Source organism: Phalacrocorax carbo, chromosome 1, assembly GCF_963921805.1.
Source record: "Phalacrocorax carbo chromosome 1, bPhaCar2.1, whole genome shotgun sequence".
Taxonomy (NCBI): Eukaryota; Metazoa; Chordata; class Aves; order Suliformes; family Phalacrocoracidae; genus Phalacrocorax; species Phalacrocorax carbo.
In genome coordinates, this window is record NC_087513.1 from 108,498,304 (window position 1) to 108,518,912 (window position 20,609).

The following is a 20,609-nucleotide window of genomic DNA, read 5'->3' on the forward strand; positions in this document are numbered from 1 at the left end:
AAAGATGATGCAGCACTGTTCTGGCCAGATTATAATCTGTTGTCTTTTGGATATCTAAACTATAGAAATAAAGTCATGAAAATGTCGATGGAGATTGTTGTTCCAAGTCAAGCTTTGGTCAGGTGGTTATTGACCTATAATTATCCTTTCTTTTTTTTAAATTATTCAGAAGATTGAAGACATCAGATTTGTGAGGCAATGCTCTGGTAATGCCGCATACTCTTGTGCTGTGTTGCCATTAGAATACTGCCTCAGGGAGTTGCAAATGGAGAGAGCTAGCCTGTGTAAATTCTTCATGTTAATGTATTTAGCTGGATTAGTTCCCTTAAACAAATCTCCTCAGGCTTGAGTTTTAAATTAAGACACTGAGCAGTCCCGCTGAAGTTGTGGAAATTGAAAACCTGGTATGAAGTTTAACTCTGTTGAATCAGGACCAGCACATCTATTCAACCTCTTTGGAGCATTTGCTCTTTTGAATGTGGGTGGAAAACACCTATACCTCTTTTACCTTCTTTGGGTTTTCCTCAACTACAGGATGACTGGTCAGCCTGCCAAAGTGCATGAAGAAAATAGTAAACTGCTACTATGAGGCACAGTTCTCCTTCAGCTTGAATTTAGGCATCTGTTGGCTTTAGCAAAGTTCTGCTGAATACAACTGAAGGCCTGAAAGGGACAGAAATATTAATAATTTGTTATAAACCTGTTACTGATTGCGAGGAAAACAAGCTGTCTAAAAATGAAGGCAAGCCCTCGTTCTTGTCTCAAGGATTTTATTACTCAAGCTGAGATAACAACAAAGCACTTTGAAGGTTAATTATGGACCATATGATGACAGCAACAGGTGAGACAAGGTAATCATGTAATCACCATAGATGCTTTATAGACTTATATTTTCTAAGGTATGTATTTAAAAGATGAAGAGAGATACTGCAAAACCTATAAAGTGGTGAGAGAAAAACCATGAAGAAAAACTCACCTAATGAGCCGTTAGAAGTGACTCTTGAGTCAGTGAAATACTGTTTTGCTTGTCTAGCATAGGACATTTTGTTTTAGCATGTAAAGGAATTCAGGTGTCAGAACCAGTTTATGAAACACTGATTAAACCAAAGCATTCACACTTCCTGTTATTAAGGAGAATGTATGCTGATTTTTAGTGATAATTAAAAATTATCATATGATTTTGATGGCCTATATATAATTCTAGCCCCTTGTTGCTGACCACAAATGTGGATTCAGAAGGTAATTTTAAAGTCAGTTTTCCTATGATGAGGGAAGTCTTGTCAGATGTTAGATGGAGCCTGACTAATTAAGAAAGTGCTTTCAGGCTCTGCTAGAAGATCAGAGATTATTCTTGATTTGCATCTTAATAAGAAGTCATTGATGGTGTAAAGAGTTCCTTTGATTATTAAATTTGACATGAATATTGAAACCTTTTACAGGTAAGGACATGTTGATATGGTAGTGGCACAGAGAGGAAAAAGTCATTATACATTTTTCTTTTTTTAGTGTTTCCATTTCATACTGTCTCAGCAAATCAAATTAAGGGACTCCAGCATTCTTATTAAATTCACCGGTCGGGAGCTGAGAAACATTATTACGTGCTTGCATTTGCTGCTTAAAATATGGCAAGAAGCAAAGATATGTAAGACAGCAGTGAAGAGCAATTTTAGGCCTGGTACTTTCAAGCTCACCTTTTTAGATACTGTTACATGCCATTCCTAGTCCCTCTTCAGGTTCTTATTGTCAGGTGAAGTAAACACATAGAGCACAGGCAGAGTGGAATAAATAATAAGAAGAATGAGACTCATCTGTAGGGGAAGGCAGAGTAATAGTGAAATTTTATATAATGTTCTTTATCTTGAGTACTTCTTAAAGCTGAAGTTAAGGGTAACTGTAAACTAGCTGCTGTTTCTTTCACTAGCTTAGAAATCACTAAACTGTAGCACTGTTAGTTGCCATCTAGAGTATGGTATTAAAAAAAAGAAAAAAAATCTGTCACTGGGGCCCTATGCATGTATTTTGCACTGTGGGTAATGTTAGTAAGAGGTTAGTCATACCATGCTCTCACATGATGTAATTAATACAGAGTAAATGACTCCGAAATTTAACACCAGCCAGAGCGTAGTAATTGTGGAATTGTCCCAAATCTCAAAGAATGTGTGAGTGGATGGTGTTAATAGTCTGATTATGTAGCAGCAAGGGTTTAAATATAGATTTGAGGCATATAATTTGATTCCTCAAGGGGCAACTAATTTGACAGCAACCACCTTGTAGTGGAAGCTGATTTTTTGGAAGAGCTGTGGAACTGGCCAGGTTTTATTTCAGGGAGCATGAGACCTGTTGGATGCTGCAAGTATTCATGTCTTATCTGAAGTACTCTGAGAGCATTTGTATGCACCCTGATTCACCAGAATGTCTCTACTCCTGCTCTTGCTTTATTTTAGGGTTTAGTGTTTTAGGAGCAAGTGCTACCGTGTTTATACTACTACCATGTCTACAGCCTATAGCAACATTTGTGCCAGATCTCGCAGAAATCTCAGGTACCCAAAGTTTATGTTTCTGAGGAATGGTAGGTACTCAGCACTGGCAAAAATCATATCCAAAAACTTCACTGACCTTATGTGAGGTATGTTAAATGACCTGGATTAGAATAGAAGAAGAGTAAGCAGCAGTTGCATGCTCAGTTTTAACTGCACAAGAAAAACCGCAGCTGTACCTGTACACACAAGGAGTCTCAGAAGATGATTCTTAAAGTTTTATGTTTGCTAAAATGTTCTTTTCCAGTTGTTGATAATGTCTGATTTGGAAGGTTGTCATTTTTTATAACATAATTTGTGTTCAATGGCACTGCCTCAACTCTTGTCAGAGATTCTCAGAGTACAGTTGTGCTTAATGCTATAGAAACAGAATGATGTGACGATTATTCTTTCAGAGGAAGTGCAGATTTAGTTGGGCTGGACAGCTGGAAAAAAATTTAGATATCCCATGACTTTCAAATGGTTCTGAGATTTTTAAAAAATGTATTATCTGATAGCTACACAATAAACGTAATTATTCTAACACCAGGAATCAATAGAAATAATTTTAAAATATAAGGAGGCTGTATATATGCGAATATTATATGAGAAATTTCATAATAATCCCTTCAAAAAATGTGAGTCGCAACTTGAAAGACTGAATAATCTGATTTTCTTATAAGTGTATTTCAAATGCTTCTTGATTTGCAGCAGTTGATATCTCCTAATTTGGGGGACATTTTCAAGTCTGGACTTATCCCTGTTTTCCTTTTAAAATGAGAGAATGTGTAGGAGTTGTTGCTGTGAAGATGCATAACCATCTTACAAACTATTGTTAAAAATTATTTAGAAATAATAAACTGGAGTTATCAATACTTGAACTAGCTTTAATTTAGCCGGTGAGGTAGCAGAAGTGGCCATACAAGAGTTTGATGTGGAGTAATTGACTCTCAGCAGGTAAACTGGTTAACACTCAGTTCCTTGATACCATGGATAGCCTTCTAATATCAACTTCTAATACGTGCCCAGCCAGCTTAAAATTAACTTGGCTATCTCTCTGCAGTACTGCACTTTGTGTGATAACGCCTGTGACTTGCTGGCCTAAAATGGTTTCTGAATCCTCTGTTTTTCCTTTCTCCCTCATTCCAAAATAATAGTAATGCATGCTCATTCATATAGCAAGAAGTATTTTTCTTTTAGGGGGGTAGAATTTAATTTCTGTAGGCCAAGTCCATCTTGTATAAAAGTTCAGTCCCGTAACTTAAACCCCCGCCTTCTTTTCAGCTGACTGGAAGAGAGATTCGGATGTTTCATCCTTGAGATCACCACCTTGAGCCTCAATGTTGAAGATATGTAAAGACAGCAGAAGGGTTTCTTACTGTAGCAGGTGAAGTAGAACATGTTAAGTGTGGTGCCAAGGTAGATAACCTGTTTTAAGACATTTTTCTTATGTCAAAGGACCTTTAACATTATATTCAAGTAATAGTCATTCCTCAATTATCACTGTCAAGAGTGTTACCATACTGCAGTATGTAGTGGTTGCCATTCTATATGCTTAGAAAATAGGTCCAAAGACAGACATTCACATGAAAAATGTCCAGATTTTTATTGCTGTGCCATCTGTGCTGAATAATTCTGTTACTTCTGGCTTAATGTTGACAGCATCGTGAAAACTGATGACAAAGCGTGGGGAAATAATAACAGTCTCATTCAAAAACTATTCCTGCAATAGCTGAAATCTATAGATTTTTCAGACTATATATATTTAAGCATTTGGCTTAAGGAAAGTTAACATTTTGAGCAATGGTATGTATGGAAGGGCGGGCTACAGATCTGGCTGAGAAGTGAATGGACCAGTCTTAACTGTACTGTTCAGGTAGTATGATACCTATCGTATTCCCTCAGTGCTTGTCCCTCCTGTTTTTACATTCTTCTTACATAATTTTCCTTCTCCTTTCAGTAGGAGTGAGGAAAAAAAATGCATATACGTGTATTGTGTGTGTGGCTAGAACAGCTTAGTAGAAACCTTAATCAAAGACCTGAGATTTTAGTGGGAGATTTCTCCTGTCTTTTGAATGTGATGAGATTTATAGTCATATGTTCTTGCAGAAGAGGCTTCCAAAATATGAACCCAGTTCTTGAAAAAGTTGTGTTTCCTGTCACGATCCTTCCTGTAGGAATGACGCCATAATATATTTGTAGCTTTCTCTGAATTCAGAAGAGAGTTTACAGATAGAGAATTGCAGTTATTTATAAAGACCTAAAATAATTTTGTATAGTTTGGGAAGGAAAGGCTAGGTCTTAAATAGTGTACAACAATTACTTTTAGTTTCAGCAACATGGAAATAAGGAGTTGTGTAAGCCTTAATTATACCTATTAATTGTATTTCTCAAAATAAGTAATAAAATTGAATGGCTGTTTAAGAAATTCTTGTGGCAGTTTGAAATGTCTGCTGTTCTCTCTGCAGTATTTTTTCTATAGGTACGTTACAGTAGTGGAGAAATTACTTCTAAAAAATCAGATTTTACTGGGAAATTCATATTTCATTCCACCAACATGTTTATTGAAGTACATACGTCTGTATTCTGTTTGTTGAAGATGTTGGCTTAGGTCTCTGACCTGGCAGGTGCTGCCTGTGCTAACTATAACCCCGCAGTCGTGATCCTGGTGAGTGGCATCCATCAGGGCAAGTCCTTGGAAATACGCTGCTAAGTCTCTTCCTCGAGCTGCATGCCAGGTGGGCTCTAACAGGAGCCAGGCTTGGTGTCGCCTGCAGGTACAGGATGTGTGTACACTTATGGGACCAGTGCTGTGTAACCCGGGGTAGTAGTAGCCCAGCGCAGGGAGAAGAGATTCTTGCAGAGAGGCTGCCTGATGTTGTTTAACAACCTAGATAGGAATCTTGTTTGTTTGTTGGTCTTCTGCACTGAGAGGTGGGAATTTGGATTTCTGGGTTGTTAATGATAGTGCTAATTATACGATAATTATCTGTAGCATGCTAGGTTTCAGGTTTTCTGATGTTTTTATTTTTCCATAAATACTGAATGGCTATGATGTTATGTTGCTGAGAAACTAAGAGCATTTGGGGAATAAATTACTATACACTGCTTTAAAGATGAACCTGAACTATCCAGGGATGAATTACCCAGGCTGAATTGTGTGAAGCCAGAACCTGCAATATCTCTTTTTATCCTGAAGGCAGGTGCTAACCCCAGACAGTTCCAGACACCTGGTTCCAGTGCTGCAAACTAGACAGATAATCTCTCATAGTTCCTAGGAAAGCGCTTAGTGATCTGGACTAAAAAGACTAGTGCTCCTGCAGAAGTCTCTCTCTTGTCATTCTGTAGCAACATCTTGCTGGCTAGATACCATTTCTGGAGCACGAATGATGTACACCCTTCCTAAGAAACCTTGGCATAACTCCACAATTTAAAAAACAAGGAGAATGCATTTATGAAAGCTTTCAAAACTCTTGCATTTGATATATTATTCTACGCTAAGCTGTATCTCGAAACAAAAACTTTACAAAGGTAAATACTGCCTTTCTCAGTTCTAACACCATGGTTATAGAGGAGCCGGTCAACCGATGTTCTCTGCCCTCTCTCCCGTTCTAATTTTGCAGATGCTTTCATTTTGGGAGAGGGAGGGGACAGAGAGAAAACGTCAGAAGAGAGAAGACGTATCTGCAATGTCCGACTGCTGGGAAATAAATATATCCCATTTTTTTCTCTATATGCCTTATTTCAGCAAGAAAATTATGTTTTTTCAGATTACTACTTTTTTGCTGTGTAAAGTGTTAATTAAAAAAGTTGTTGTTATAGAGGCAGTGAAGGCCCAGCCTTGCTGCTCACAGGGGAGTTCATACAGGTGGCAGGATTAGACATGGCTGATCTCAAACCTGTCCTGTGGCAGCTCTGACTCGTAACATCACCACCAACTTCAGAGGACAATGTGTAGGACTAGTGAGTGTCGTTGGCTGACTTGGCCCATGAGAAAGCTCAAGTCCTTATCAGTGCGTCCAGTTCTGTTCTTCCATGTTTCATTTGTATGGGCTTTCTCCACAGTCTTCTGTTATAACCTTGAATCTTGCCGCAGTATTTCAGAAAGCCGCAACGTATACTCTATTTTTCATATGAAAATAGTTTCTTCTAATTACAATAGCTTCTTGTTTGCTGCCAAGAAAATACCATCATCAGCGAATTGGATTATACAGAATATTACAGAATAAAGACAACAACAGAAATACACTGTTATTTTTCCATCCTTATATCCTGCCTTGTGACAGGCATCCCTCCCCCTGCTAAGTTCATTGGTTAGCAATAAACAAAGCTGCTTTCAACAACTGTCTCACTACAGCCCCTGTGGAGTGTAATACAGTAGAGCCATGAGAGTATTAAAAAACTGGCTTACCATGATAGTTTTGATTTCTTAGTAAACTTTATTTGACTTATAACCTCTCCTAAACAGAGATTATATCCTCTTCTTGCATCTGCATAGAATGGGACATCTACAATCCCAGTAATAAAGAATAGCATAAATATATTTTTTTAACTAAGTGTTTTATTAACAGCAGCAGAGAAAAATGTTCACTGCGAGAGATACAGCGTCACCACAAACACTCCAGAAGTGATGAGAAGTTGTAGTTTACTCAGCCTGGGGATTCTGGTTGTTTGTATCTTTCATTCCTGTTAACAGAAGTTTTTGTCGCTCAACATTTTTGGAAATGATGTATTTAGTTGAATCTCAAACACTGATTTATCAGAAAACATTTTTAAAACCTTAAAAATCTGTCTACTTTGCCCAAAGGAAATGCCTTCAGGTAAGGATAAGGACTTCATACTTCCTAGCTTTAGGTGACTAATTTTGGTCAACTAAAACAAGACTTTAATTTCCAATTTCTCTCTGTAGTCAACATAGAGAAAGAGGATCTTCCAGGGGATTCCTGACAGTAAGTATAACTCAGTTATTCTGTGCTACCCTTTAGAGAAAGCTTGTGAGAGACACAAGACGACTGCCATAGATACCCTTGGCAGTATGCGAGGCGTGGACTTGCACTGGTGGTCCCGTTTTTTCAGTGCTGGAAGCTGGCTGCCAGGTCTGGGGCTCTCCTGACAGGGTGCCATGCACAGATGCGGAAGAAGGTACCAGTTTTCACCTGCTGTCATGGCCTGTCTCTTCCAGAACTGCTGCAGAAAAGGTGGTGAGTTGGGACCATCTTGTGTGCCCAATACCTGACTTGTGGGCCACCTATTCTTAGGAATATCAGCCCATCCTCTCCTTTTCCTTACAGTTTCTCTGCCATAGCTGGCTTTTGTTTTTCAAGAATATTGTAGATTATGTATCTGGCATTCTGTGGCAAGGTCTTCTTGCTCATGCTTACACTAGGCAAATTACATGACATTGAGTTCTGACTAATGCTTTGTTCTACCTGTGGTTGTCAGCTGTGGGTGATAACATCTGTATTCAGAAAGCACTGCCTGTGCATTTGCACTTGAAGAGTGGTCTCAGGAACAGGCGCAAGCACTGCAGGCCCTCTGACCTGCCACTTGCTCTCCCCACAGCTGTGTCTCAGGGTGACCACAAGGAGCCTGTGCAGTTGTATCTATGAGACTGCAGTTGCTCAGGCATTTGAAGTTGTGGGTGCACCTTCGCCCATATCTGGGACTGTCTTTCCAGCTCCACCATTTTGGATCTACCCAGAACTTACTTCAGAAAGGTCACCAACAGATTCCAAAGATAATGTGTGCACTGACTGATTTACTTTAGACAGTCCTCTAGGTGGGCACTGACCTCCTGCATCTTTGTGCTGGTCACTCTCTGTTAAGAAGTCCTTGAACTTGGCTGTCCTCTTTTGCACTGCACTGCTATATCCTCTTATTTAGTTAGTATTAAACTTCTACTCAAACAGAAAGCTTTAAGTATCTGGATCTTGAAATTTGTTGCCAGATTCTTTAGTATTCATCCTTCTCATCTGATAAAAGTGCTCAGCTCTCCTACAGCTATTAAGACATAAAAACCTGAAACTTTGGTGGGTACAAAAGTCTGAAGGCTACTGGCTCTTCTGAGCATAATGGCTGTGCTATTTTGTTTGCTGTTATCAGTGTTCCTTTGTATTAACAGATACTATGTTTTTTTTTCTCATTTAGCCTGGTAGCCTAGCGTTTAAAGTAGGTAAGAATCCAATTTTACTTGCAGAACATTTCACTTATTTAAGGCTATTTGAAATTACTTGTTTAATGAAAGTACTGCAACTTAGTCGATGACCTCATCTTCCTTCTGTGCAATTACAGTTTTGCATAACAAGGAGTGGGCCATAGGTATCCCAGGGAGACCGAATCACTTAAGCAGAAAAAAGTCTGTCAAAATACTACATAAATGCTGTACATGCACCCTTTTTAGCTGAACCTGGTAAATTGAGATATTTCCAGTGTATTCTGAAAGTTTAGTCCCTGGACCAAGTCAAAAAATGATCTGCCACTCCTCAAGGTAAAATACAAGTCACAAATCAAACAACTAGTCTTTTTAAGGAACGGTGAATACGTGTAAATTGTTGATCGTTTTAGAGCTCCTTGGTTTGACTCATCTCATGAATTTAGTTTATCAATTAAGAAATTTGCTGCATCAAGAACTTCACTGCCACCCTCCTCACAGAGGTGGAAGCTAATTTACTGAAGTATAGGCTGACGTAAAAAGGGTTTGAAGTTTACAGTGCTAATCAGAGGTGTGGCTGTATCCAAGAGTAGCTCTTACAGTGCATTTGGCCTAGCACATGCAAAAGACCTTCAATATTTCTATTTTGTAATGACAGCTTTAAAAACCTCCTCTCCCAGGGAAAAGACTTGAAGGGAGGGTAAAAGCCTTCTTCATGTAGTGATTCCTTTCAGTGGTTCACAGCTCTGCAATGGCTCTCTAAACTGCTATGGATTTTAACATGCCCTCGAGCACAGCGGGGTACTTTTTTCCCCTGCCATTTTTCATTCAGATACGAATAGGTACTAGAGCAATATTTTAATATTTTAAAAGAAATAACCACTGAAGCCATAAAAAGGGTCTTGAACTAAGGTCTTCCAGAATGACTGCCATCATTTTCATGCTTCTCTTCTGGGTGCACATGAGGCTGTCTAGGAACTGTAAACTTAGTGAAAGAAATAGAAAGGTGTATGCCAAATAGAGTAGATGGGATCTTTAGTGTAGCTTGTTCAGAGATTCTTTTTCTTAATGCAGCATTATTTCTGTCAAAAACGAAATGCTTTAAAAAATATGCTAAGTTGATGTTAATCAGAAGAAAAGGAAAATTAATAAAGCACTAAAAAAAAAGTCCAGGAAAGAACATTTTTACCATTTTTAGAAAATTTTCAAGTGTGAATTGTTTTATTTAAAACAATTCAAAGAAATTTGAACTCTGTATGAAATTTATTGCAACTACAGAAAAACCAGAATTTATTAGGTTGAAACAGGGAAAAAATTGGCAGTATGAAGTCTCCTGTGAAATGGAAAATCCAGTTCCTGGCCAGGTCTGTTTAGTGACAGTTCCTTAAATCTGTAAATACTTTTGACTGATTGTTTTAAAGAGAGAGAGAAAATTCTTGAATGTTAGCTGACAAATGCAAGTGGATTAAAATCTCCCTGCTTACTGTAGTGGGGATGGCTTGCACCTAATGTGGAAACCCTGTTCCACATATTCTTCAGAAAGGTGACTCAGTACTGAAGCTAGTTGTGCCCTTCTGTGAAAGCTGGTTGAAGATATTTTCCCAAGCTGTAGATATTAATGGTTTCAGACTAATTATGCTTTTGCAAAGCCTAAGACTCTCAATTACCCGAAGTGTAGGTTGCTGTTCATTTGCTGGCTGCTGACAACTTGTGAGTTCAAGTTGACCTCTGTATATTTTAAATTTGGTGTTACCTTTGAAACAAAAAGAACATGTCAGATGAACTGTTACCACATCTCTCATGTCATCACAGAATGCCATGCCATAGGTCTCACTGGGATCTGGACAGTGACGGTGGAACAAAGCTGGGAAATTGTATTATTCTGAAGAACACCTTCATAAGTGGAAAAAGTGTTTGTGGTGACAAAGTGTCAAGGAAGCAGAGCCCATTCGTTAGCTCTTCTTTCTATGTGGGAAATTGAAGGATGAAGTAAAAAAGGACTGGTTGCACTGTGCAACTAGTTGCTGTGCAGTGAGCATAGCACTGCTCTGTGAATATAACAACCACTGAATATGACAAACATTTAGTGGCCAGATTTCTTTTTTCTCCAGAGATTTTGATCCATTTCCTGTAGAAGCAAATTTTTTTGTGTCATATCCATGCATTTCCCATCACATTATAAGCTGAAGAAGAAATCCAGTCTGCCAAAGTAATTAACTAGAATTCTCCTGTGCAGGAGACCACGTAGACCTTAGAGGAGTGTTTGTCACCAAATGAATGTGGCTGCGCCAGTTCAAAATGCCCTTCAAGCTATATCTGAAATATTTCTCTGTTGAAATTAGTTACTCCTGCTTGTGGGTGGAATGTAGAATCCTGTCCTTCATCTTAATTTGTATACACTAGGTTCATGACAGAGTAACTGAGTCATCTAAAAGAATGCAGATATCACCTCCCTTCTACACCATGCAAAGCTGTTGTGAGCCAAGGAGTTGTACAGCTGACAGACTAGTAAAACCAGGCCTGTGCTCTCTACCAAAACAATCAGGTTGCAAACTCTGCACAGTCAAGTTAAAAATCTAATTTGGCCATTTGTATGGGTTCTTAATCATACATGTACAAGTTCACATTAAAGTTAGACTTAATTACATCTCTCCACTCATCCACCTAAATGAACAACGCTTTGCTGAATGTAGCTTTGTTGTTTGTAAATACCCTCCCATTATATAGCACCTGAATACTCCTATTTTACCTTGGCTTTTGTGTGTGGGAGAGGCACTCTGAAAACTAAATAAATACATCCAGTATTAATTAAACTATGTATCTAGGAAGGACAGCAGGACAATTCTTCATTATAGTTTTATAATGAGATTTGTCTGTACGTGAGAAAATCTCAGCCATTCAACATTTTTACTTCAATTTTAGATCCATCTTTACATCTGCAAGAGTGACCAACAATTGTCTCCTATATTTTACAACCTGGCACGTGTGAAAAATTAGCTTTTGTGAAACAGAGTTTTATAAATACTCAGAAAATGGGAAGAAACAACGCACAGGGGAAAAGGGGAACAAAACATGGAGAAAACGATACAGATTTTTGGCGTCTAATGAAAAGGGAGTGAGAAATGCCTACAAAATAGGAATCTGAACAGGAAAGTCTTGCTGAATCCTAAAAATGACGTGCAGTGTGTTAGATCACAATTTTCTGTCTCTGTTACATCTCTCACCCCATTAATTCCCCTACATATACCACATTTGATGTGTTCTCTTTGTGTTTATCTTCCTTCCTGATATCCCATATGAGCTAGCAAACTTACCATGGCTTCCCTTGAAGCCCATGAGGCTGGGGAATCTGTTTCCTGCCACGAGCAATTTGCGGACGGTTACCACCAGTCTAGCTAGCGCAGTGTGGTACGGCCCCCTCTTGGCACTCGCACTAGCCAGTGTGCCTGTCGGCACTGTGCTGTCCTGAGGCCGTGATGCTGCCTGCAGTTCCCAGGCCTCTCTGCGCTGTGTAAACATGCCCACCGTCTTTAATGATCTCAGCTGGTGGCTCTGATGCAGAACCACAAAACTCACAGGCCTTCTTTTGCTCTTGGCTGTCTGCGGTAGCCATGGAAAGGTTTTACCTCCAGCCTGGATTCAGTAGAAGGCCACCAAACCTGAACGTGTTGTGAACTAAGTGCTTTGAACAAAATGAACCAGAGTTTTCCCACTGAAGTCTTCTGCTTGGAAATGGGTCACAGGTTTCATTCATCCATCACGCAGGTCCCCTGTTACGCGTAACACTTGTGTTTATTCCTTGAACAAAGCAGTTTACCCGCTCTTTCAGTCCAGAGAGGAGGACAGAGACAGCCTGGCAAATTGCGCTGAGGTTGTGCAAGGCACGAACCCTCCAGCTGTCTGTCCCATCCCTGCTGCAGCTGGCCTGGGAGGGTGGAGCACCTGCACGTGTCTCAGCGCAAAGTCTACTGTCTTAGCACAAACCAGCTTTCGTCAGCTCTTTAAAGAAAATTGCTGGACATTGCATCTAAGGCACGTACGCACAGCCCCAGCCGGCTGCTTTTCTGTGGGGATGTTTTCCCCTGGCAAACAACTGGTAACAAATTGTGGAGGGCCTAGGAGCAGGAGAAAGAAATAGTGCCTTAAACCACCATACTATTGCAGAAATCAGTCCTTAGCTCCATTTAAATAATTACAACAGAAGGCTATTACAAACACTCTCAATCAGAAGAAAAAATATGTGGTATGCAAGCAGCGAAGATTACAAATAAACATTTTGCAAAACTGCCTGTAATTATGCAAAGTAAATTTTATGCAAGGAGCGGCGCCACCTACATGGCAAGATAACATATGCACACGTTCAGAAAAGAGTCTTTTCAAACAAACTATTGCCACCATTCTGGAATAGCTTGAGTCTTCAATTAAAAGTTAATCTACCCTAGTAAAATGAATTCTTTGATGTTGGGAGTCGTTCTTGTATTTTTTACTAGTAACTGCATTCTTTCTACTATTCAGTGTTGAAACAGTGAAGTGGCGGTTTAGGAGAAGGTAGAATTACTGCCAGTATGAACATCATGTGTAGCAACATGACAGCAGTTCTGCTCCAGATTTGCTCATTGCAAGGTAAGAAATCCAAAGTTAGATGTCTCTGATGTTACCAAAGCTGGCTAATAGCTAGACTTTGTTAATTTCTCACTTTAAATTCAGGCCCAAGCAGTAGGTCTTGTACTAGCAACAGTTGCGATACTTACAGTTTTCTACCAATTACCCTCTTTTCTGTTTCCTGATTTGTAGACCTCGTCATGTGGCACTGGACTGCGATGCTTCGCTGCACACCCAGAGGAAATGGGGCACTTCCAGCCACAGCAGTTAGTATCTGCTGCCTGCTCCGGTGCCACGACACATGCTTTTCACACAGCCTCTCCAGGGAGCTCGACTGAAGTTATAGCACTGTGGCTGAGAGCACAGCTGCCTTGGAGAAGGGGAGGAGGATACGAGTTTATAGGTTGCAAACCCGAAGCTCCCTTACCTAGTTGGTGCAATGGGCCACCTTCTAACTGCCTGCATTTTAAAAGTTGCAGAAAGTCCATGAAAGGGATATCTGATGTGTTGATGCTGCTGCAGTATATAGCTGTGTCAGAACCAGAAGGTGTTGCAACTTCCTAAGCAGTAATAATAGATGGGCTGATACCATCTACTTCCGTAGTTTGTCTTTTCCTGCTTTGTCATACGGGTGTCTGCCCAGTAGGGCTAGAAAAGGGAAGACACTTAAGGTCTGAAAGATTTGCAGTTGTAAGCAGCTGGGAAGGAAATGAGTACTAACTCTCGTTATAGGCAGACGACTACCCTGAAGGCTCTGCTGTGCAGTGGAGCAGGCTGAGTGACAAGCTGTGGGTCCAGGCTCCACTACAGAGAAGGGAGAGTAGTGAGCTTGGGGGCGAGGGGAGTTTGAAAGGTAAGAATCTCAGCTGGCTTTTAGTAATTCTCCTGGTCATCTATGACAGTCTCTCAGGCATGTGCCTGTCAATAGACGCATGTGCTTCATGAATCTAAGTTTAGGTCACTCTAAAAGCCATAGCAGGCTTTAAGAAAAAAATTTAAATGGACGAGAAGAAGCAGCAATGTCGATTCTGAGAGAATAGAAGCCTTCATCTAGGACCTCTCCAGATGAGTCCTCAAATCCATGAGTGCTTGTTCCAAACTTTACAGTCCGTACTACCTGGTCTTTAAGTATGAACCCTAGAGCCAAAGTTTTCCTTCCACTGAATTCCCCTAGTGAAGATCCAAACTCTTGTCATTACGTGAATTAATAGATACACGCTTTGAATCAGAGAATCTTACACAAAGATGTTTAATTTGTGTACATTGATCCCTGTGTCTTATCTGTGGAGACTGGAATCCCCTAGAATCCTCTTTTATAATATATATGTAAGAAAACAACAACAAAAAAAAAACCCACACTGCGTAAGATGTGTTTACCTGAACTTCTCACCTTATTACAGATGTACATTTGGTGGGATGGGGAATTCTGTGTCTCTTGTCCTGTTTGTCTTGCTCTGTCACCTTATGCATGGAACTCATGTTTCCTGTACAACATTGTGAGGTCCCTTTGACATGCCATGAAGGTGGAGACACCGTGACGTAGCCACCTCCCAGGCCACATGCTGGAGAACTTCCACACCAGTCACCTGGCCTGGTGCAGAGGGCTGGTTGCCCTCATACTGTGGGTTCTTTTTTTCCCTACAGTCCCTCCTTGCTATTGAGTATGTCTGTCTACAGTTAACATTTCACCATCCCTTAGTACTGTTAAGCTGTACCATTTCCCAGCCTTGGTTAAAAAAAATTGAGTGAGCCCTCAGAATTAATAGCTCTGCCCCCATTTTCTAGATGGACCACTAAATTAAATGTATGAGACTTCACCTACCTGTAATGCTGACCAGCTACTGTTAAAAAACCTTCTTATCATCAGGCTTACGTAATCAGTCCCTATCCTGTTCATGTGATGAATTATTTTATTGTCTTCATTTTGTCCATTTTTATAATAAATACTTCCCTTAGGTTTTTGCCTTTGCAGTTTTTTTTTTCTTCATTGATTGTCTGGAATATTATGTTGAGCTTGTTTTAAATTGCCAAGTATACGCAAGTGTAGCGTATCTCAATAAAGTGTGGATGAACTGCTGTTCAGAGAAGCTCTCGTCAATTGGTACGCGATGCTTCTGACGAGACTGCTGCGCCCAGGTTCCCCCAAAGCATTGTCTAACGTCACCATCTCAGTCCTGTCTCCATTTCAAGTCACAGACTCTCCCTCCCCTCCCCCAGATTAACCACTGCTCTAACTGTGCAGCAGGGAGTCCTAGCGAGTGCAGCACTCCCCCCATCTGCACAGATGCTGAGTTTCATGCCAGCAGAGCTTGCCCTGAGAATGGTTTTCCGTGGTAACATGTACCAAATGTGCAATAGTCTGAGAAGTTGAATAACGTTTTACCAATGCAATTCTAAAGACCATCAACGAAAGTCCCCACCGAGAAGTAAGTGCCACTGGAGATCATTTGTCAAACAGTGTGACTAATGCAATTTATGACCCCATCTCATCCCATGAGCCTCACGTTTATCTAATGTGTCACCCTTTAAGTCTTATGTTTCACCCCAGCTGTCCACGTTTTAACATTTAAAGGCTTTGCGTCTGCTGTGCCTGATACTGTAGTAGTGAAGGTCACTAAGCTGACTTCACTCTTAGATGGGTTTCATTTTTATATACCAAACGTGATGAGGAAGAGTCATAGTGAAGTCTGTTGACAAGATCAGCTTTAAATGCTGCACATATTAAATGACTTTGCTTTTGGTTGGTTGTCTCAGCACAAGTAGGACTGGAAATCTCATTAGAATAAATAAAGTGACAGATTTTGTGGTGCCAGCTGTACTCCTGGAGCCCAATATTGTCCTTCATGTGAATACACAGAGAGTATAGTCGCATATTTATTTGGAGGTTGTCCTACAGCTGTGTCTAGAGCACCCACTGACAACAGCCACACGCTACCCGCACGCTTCTCTGAGTGGGTTAATGGCAATGAGGAGGTTTTTAAAGCGACATTTTGGATTGATTAAAAACTTTCTTTTCCTTTCTTTCTGGTAGGTAACCTCCCCAGTCTTGATTATTAAAATGTTAACTTTTTAATCACCCAAATGAACACTGGGCTTAGATAAAACAAGTCAAATATGGCAGAGATGTGAAATGGTCTGCAACTGTCAGCGTTCTGGGAAATTTAAGTGAAGCAGGCCTGTTGGTTAAAACCATGACAAGAAAAGAAAACAAATACTTTTTTGTTTTCTCGGATGCCTTCTGATTTACAAAACTGCTATTGTTGCAGTCAGTAAGTGTGGTGAAACGCCACAGGTCATTAAAGTAACACGGAGAATATATTATCTTCTGCCAAAAATATTTTAGAAAGAATTATTTTCTACATACAGGGAAAAAAATACAAGATGGCATGAGTCTGACCATGCACATATGTCAGTGATGTTTCACATCTACTTGAATTTTTACATATAATTTCTTAACTGTCAGTAATAAGATACAAACAAACAGATGCTTATTCAAGAAAATGAAGGACATGTGGTCCCATAACTGGATATAAGAAAGGGAAAACCTCTCAGACAACATAAAATAAGCAAGCATGCAGTTGATGCTGAAGAAATTACTACACCTACTACTCAGTAGTTTTGTGTGATCTGGACTGAGAAGTATTAATTTTAAAAACCTTTGGGCTGAGGGCATGAAAACTTCATGCTATAAAGATCCTACAAGATCCTATTAAAAACCTAAAGGTCTGTTTCGTCCTCTTTGGTTTTTTCCCTTCTTGGAAAAAAAAAAGCTGTAATCAAGCCCTGCCGTGGAGGCCACAGTCCTTTGTAAGGGATTGTCCAGTCTTTCCTTGATGTTTCTGAAGGCTGACTACCACAAACTTTGTGCTAGTGCCCACCATGTTCTATAGGACGCAACCTGTCTACAGCTGGGTTGACTGAAAATAGAGGTGTAAGAGAAAAAAAAAAACAAACCAAAAACAAAAGGAAAAGTCCCACCTAAATATTTAGATGAACAAATTTTCATGAGTAAAGTTTCTGAAGTGCTGTCTTTCTGTATGTGTGCCTCTACCCCACCAGGGCTGAGTGCCTAGAAACATTCCCTAAAAGGGAAGCGGTGGTATTCCCCAGCTCATCTTCCCTGAGACCTCTTGCTAGCTATGCTTTGAGCACGCTGACGGGAATGAATCAACATGACACACAGCAGCCTTGGGTGCTTACATTTAAAAATACAGCCAGTGAGGGAGGCGGTAATGATGTTTATTCCTTATTTAATCTCCCTGTGCTTAGAGTACTTTCCCAGGAGATGGAAGATTTGGGTGCTGTGTCCTCCTACACCATCAGGGGTTTGGTGTCGACATTCCCTTCATTCCAGAGAGGCCAGACAAGGAGGCTGTAGGCCATGGATAATGAGATAAAAAGATAAGGAAGTGGTGTGGTTGGATGTGAGCAAGAATCATTAAGCTCCAGTAGTGAAACATGAATCCTTATCTAAAGCAGCTTCCCACCTGTTCAAAAGTAGCTTCCCAGTCCATAGTAGGGGTAGGATATCAGGCACATGCCTCTCTCAGCAATTTAGCAAGTCAGAGGTTGCTGGATGTTGTAGATCCCAGCTTGCAGCATCCAAGTCCCTCTCCCATACCTGGGGCAGGGAGCTTAGGTAACTAGCTGAGGTGTTTTGACATTACCCTAAGAACTGACTACCTGAAACCTACGTGAAATAATGCACTTCAGTGGTCCAGGTCCGTTCCTTTCTCTGTCTTGGAGTAGCAGATTATGGGTGACTGGACAGACATCAAAAAATGACAGAAGCAAAAAATGTTAATTTTCTACTAGTCCCATCAACTTTGCTTTCTAGTTTTATTGGTGGATTACAGGATCCTGACGGAGAGCAAACTTGTTTATCCACATAGACCATCAGATGTAAGGCCACTGGCTAACGAAGCAATGGTCTGTCATTAATTAAGCAAGAGTGCGTGTATGTACATGACTGCATGTATGGGAAAGCTGTCCAGGAGGTATGATCGGCTGTCACCATGGTCAATGAGCATTAGCTTGAAGAGAAAGCAAGAAATGACTGAGAAGAAGATGGGAAGACAAGAACGTGACTTTTCACTTTGCAGAAAGCTCTGCCATTTGAAAAAATGTATTCCAAGTAAAAAACAAAACGCACGCACAAAGAATTTTCTGCAGAACTGGCTTAATTACTTTGTAATCCAAAATAAGTTGTTTAGACCTTGGATATCTGAGTGTTATGTAGTTGTGATGCTAAAAATTTTAAATGTTTCAAAATAAGCATTGGGAAGAATCATTAGGTGAAGTTTAAAATGGGGTGGTGGTGGTGGTGTTTAATTATTATTTCACCTAGAGGAGATTAGTTGGAGACAGTAACGTGTTGTGAAAGTATTTTGGGGAAAAGTTCTGAAACTTTCTACCGCTTGATAAAGGGTGAGTAATGCCTATTGGAAGGACTAGTATTTATTGCTGAGCTCTAAATTACCTTCAGCCACATAGGAAAAAAACCTTAATTGCCTCTCAGGAAAGCCGTGGGAAATATATGATCAATGCACAAGTGTGGTCAAGAAAGTAAGTAAAATGTGAAGATGGCTAAGGTTAAATGTAAGGCACTTGAACGAGGCTCTTGAAGAATCCATCATTTCCATGGAGTTCAGCTGCAGCTACATGGACTCAGTACTTTAAATCTCAGATTTTTCATTTTGAATGTAGCATCTGACTTCTACAAGGTATATGAATAGGCATCTACTGTCGGGAGGCATCTGGAAGGTGAGAGACCTTTAATTTAAGATATCTAAGCCGTGGAATATGTAGCTGTGTTTTGTGCAGTAACAAAAACTACATTCACATCATTTTAGTTTTACTTTTAAATTTTCAAAGGGCTTTCAGATAACGATCGCCCTCTTTGCTGAGTTACAACATTGGTTAGTCTTTGCTTCGGTTCCCTTGAGGAATAACAAGCACAGGATTTTGCAAGCGCAGGAGCACTGTTTGACACAGAGAGTAATTGTCAAATTATGATTTGAAAGGTGTTGTGCTTAAAAAGCTGCTTGAGTCACGGTGGTTTTGTTTCAGGTGGCTGAACTATTTACTGCAAAGCAAAAAGAGCTAAGTGAAAGTGCTCCGAAATGGGTTTTGTAAATGCGAATCCGGAGAAACTCTTCTCTGGGGTTAATTACAGAAGCGGTGCGTTTGTGGCGCTTACAGCGCTTTTCACAGCAGTGCTTTCTCATGGCCCATATGGCAGGTTACACATTTGGGAAAAGAAAACCAAGAAGTCCTGACTTGTACTTCCCCAGCTGTAACCAATGCAGCCACAATATAATTAAAGCCCTAAATAAATGATGCACTTAATTAAAGACAAAAACAAGCCTATTGAAAATGGAGGGAAATAATGAGCTATTTCTTGTTGTACATGATCTTTGTATACAATAAAACATGTGCTGAAGTGTTTTGTGGTTGGCTGGCGTTGCGTTTGCTCTTTCTGAAAACGGGAAGGAACCTAGCGAGCAGGAACATGGGTTTGTATCCAAGAGGCTGCTGCAGATCAGAAAGGTGCGATCACTCGCTGATTTAAGAAATAGGTGAACCAAAGCTCAACGGGTATCATCGCTGCGCTTGTGTCAGCCTCTCTTTTGGGCCAGCACAGCTGTTCATACAACCAGTCAGTGAACCATTTTGGGGAACTGAGCTCGCCAAAAAAAACCCAACTGGTTTGGGGGGGGGAGGGGAGGCTGTGGCTGTACTTCAGGTGGATCTCTTCGGCACTGCTGGTGGGGAGGACATGCAAACAGGGGGTAGCCCTGCTGAGGGGAGCAAGCAGCTGGAGGCAGAGGTTGTGCAACACGTTGCCAAACATTTAACAACACAACCCGGTAATATTATTAACAGGTGAGGATTAACTAAGTGGAAATATGATAAACTTCTGGGAAAATATGTATAGCTACCCCGTATACTATTTAAGGTATTAAAGGTACGTTAAGGCACATTGCAGAACTTGTAACCAACGACATAAGCAACAGGAAGGGATAAAAAAAGAGACACAAATTTCAGCTCTTGAGACTCATAAGCAAATGGGATCACCTCTCTTTCTGTGCAGTAGTATCATCAATAATACTAGCAAGAAAATGCTTGCAGCTCTGGGAGTGTAACAGCTAAACGATCGCTGCAGACTAGCAACAGGAGCCCAGAAATTTAAGACCGTGGGCTCTTTGTTAAGGTAGCATGTCTCAGAAACAATACTTTACAGGTAGGAGATGAGATGATATTACATAAGTGAAAAAAGCAAGTCTCCTATACCGTTCTTTTTGTGCTGTACCGGTGTAGCCTTTGGACCTTCAGTTATC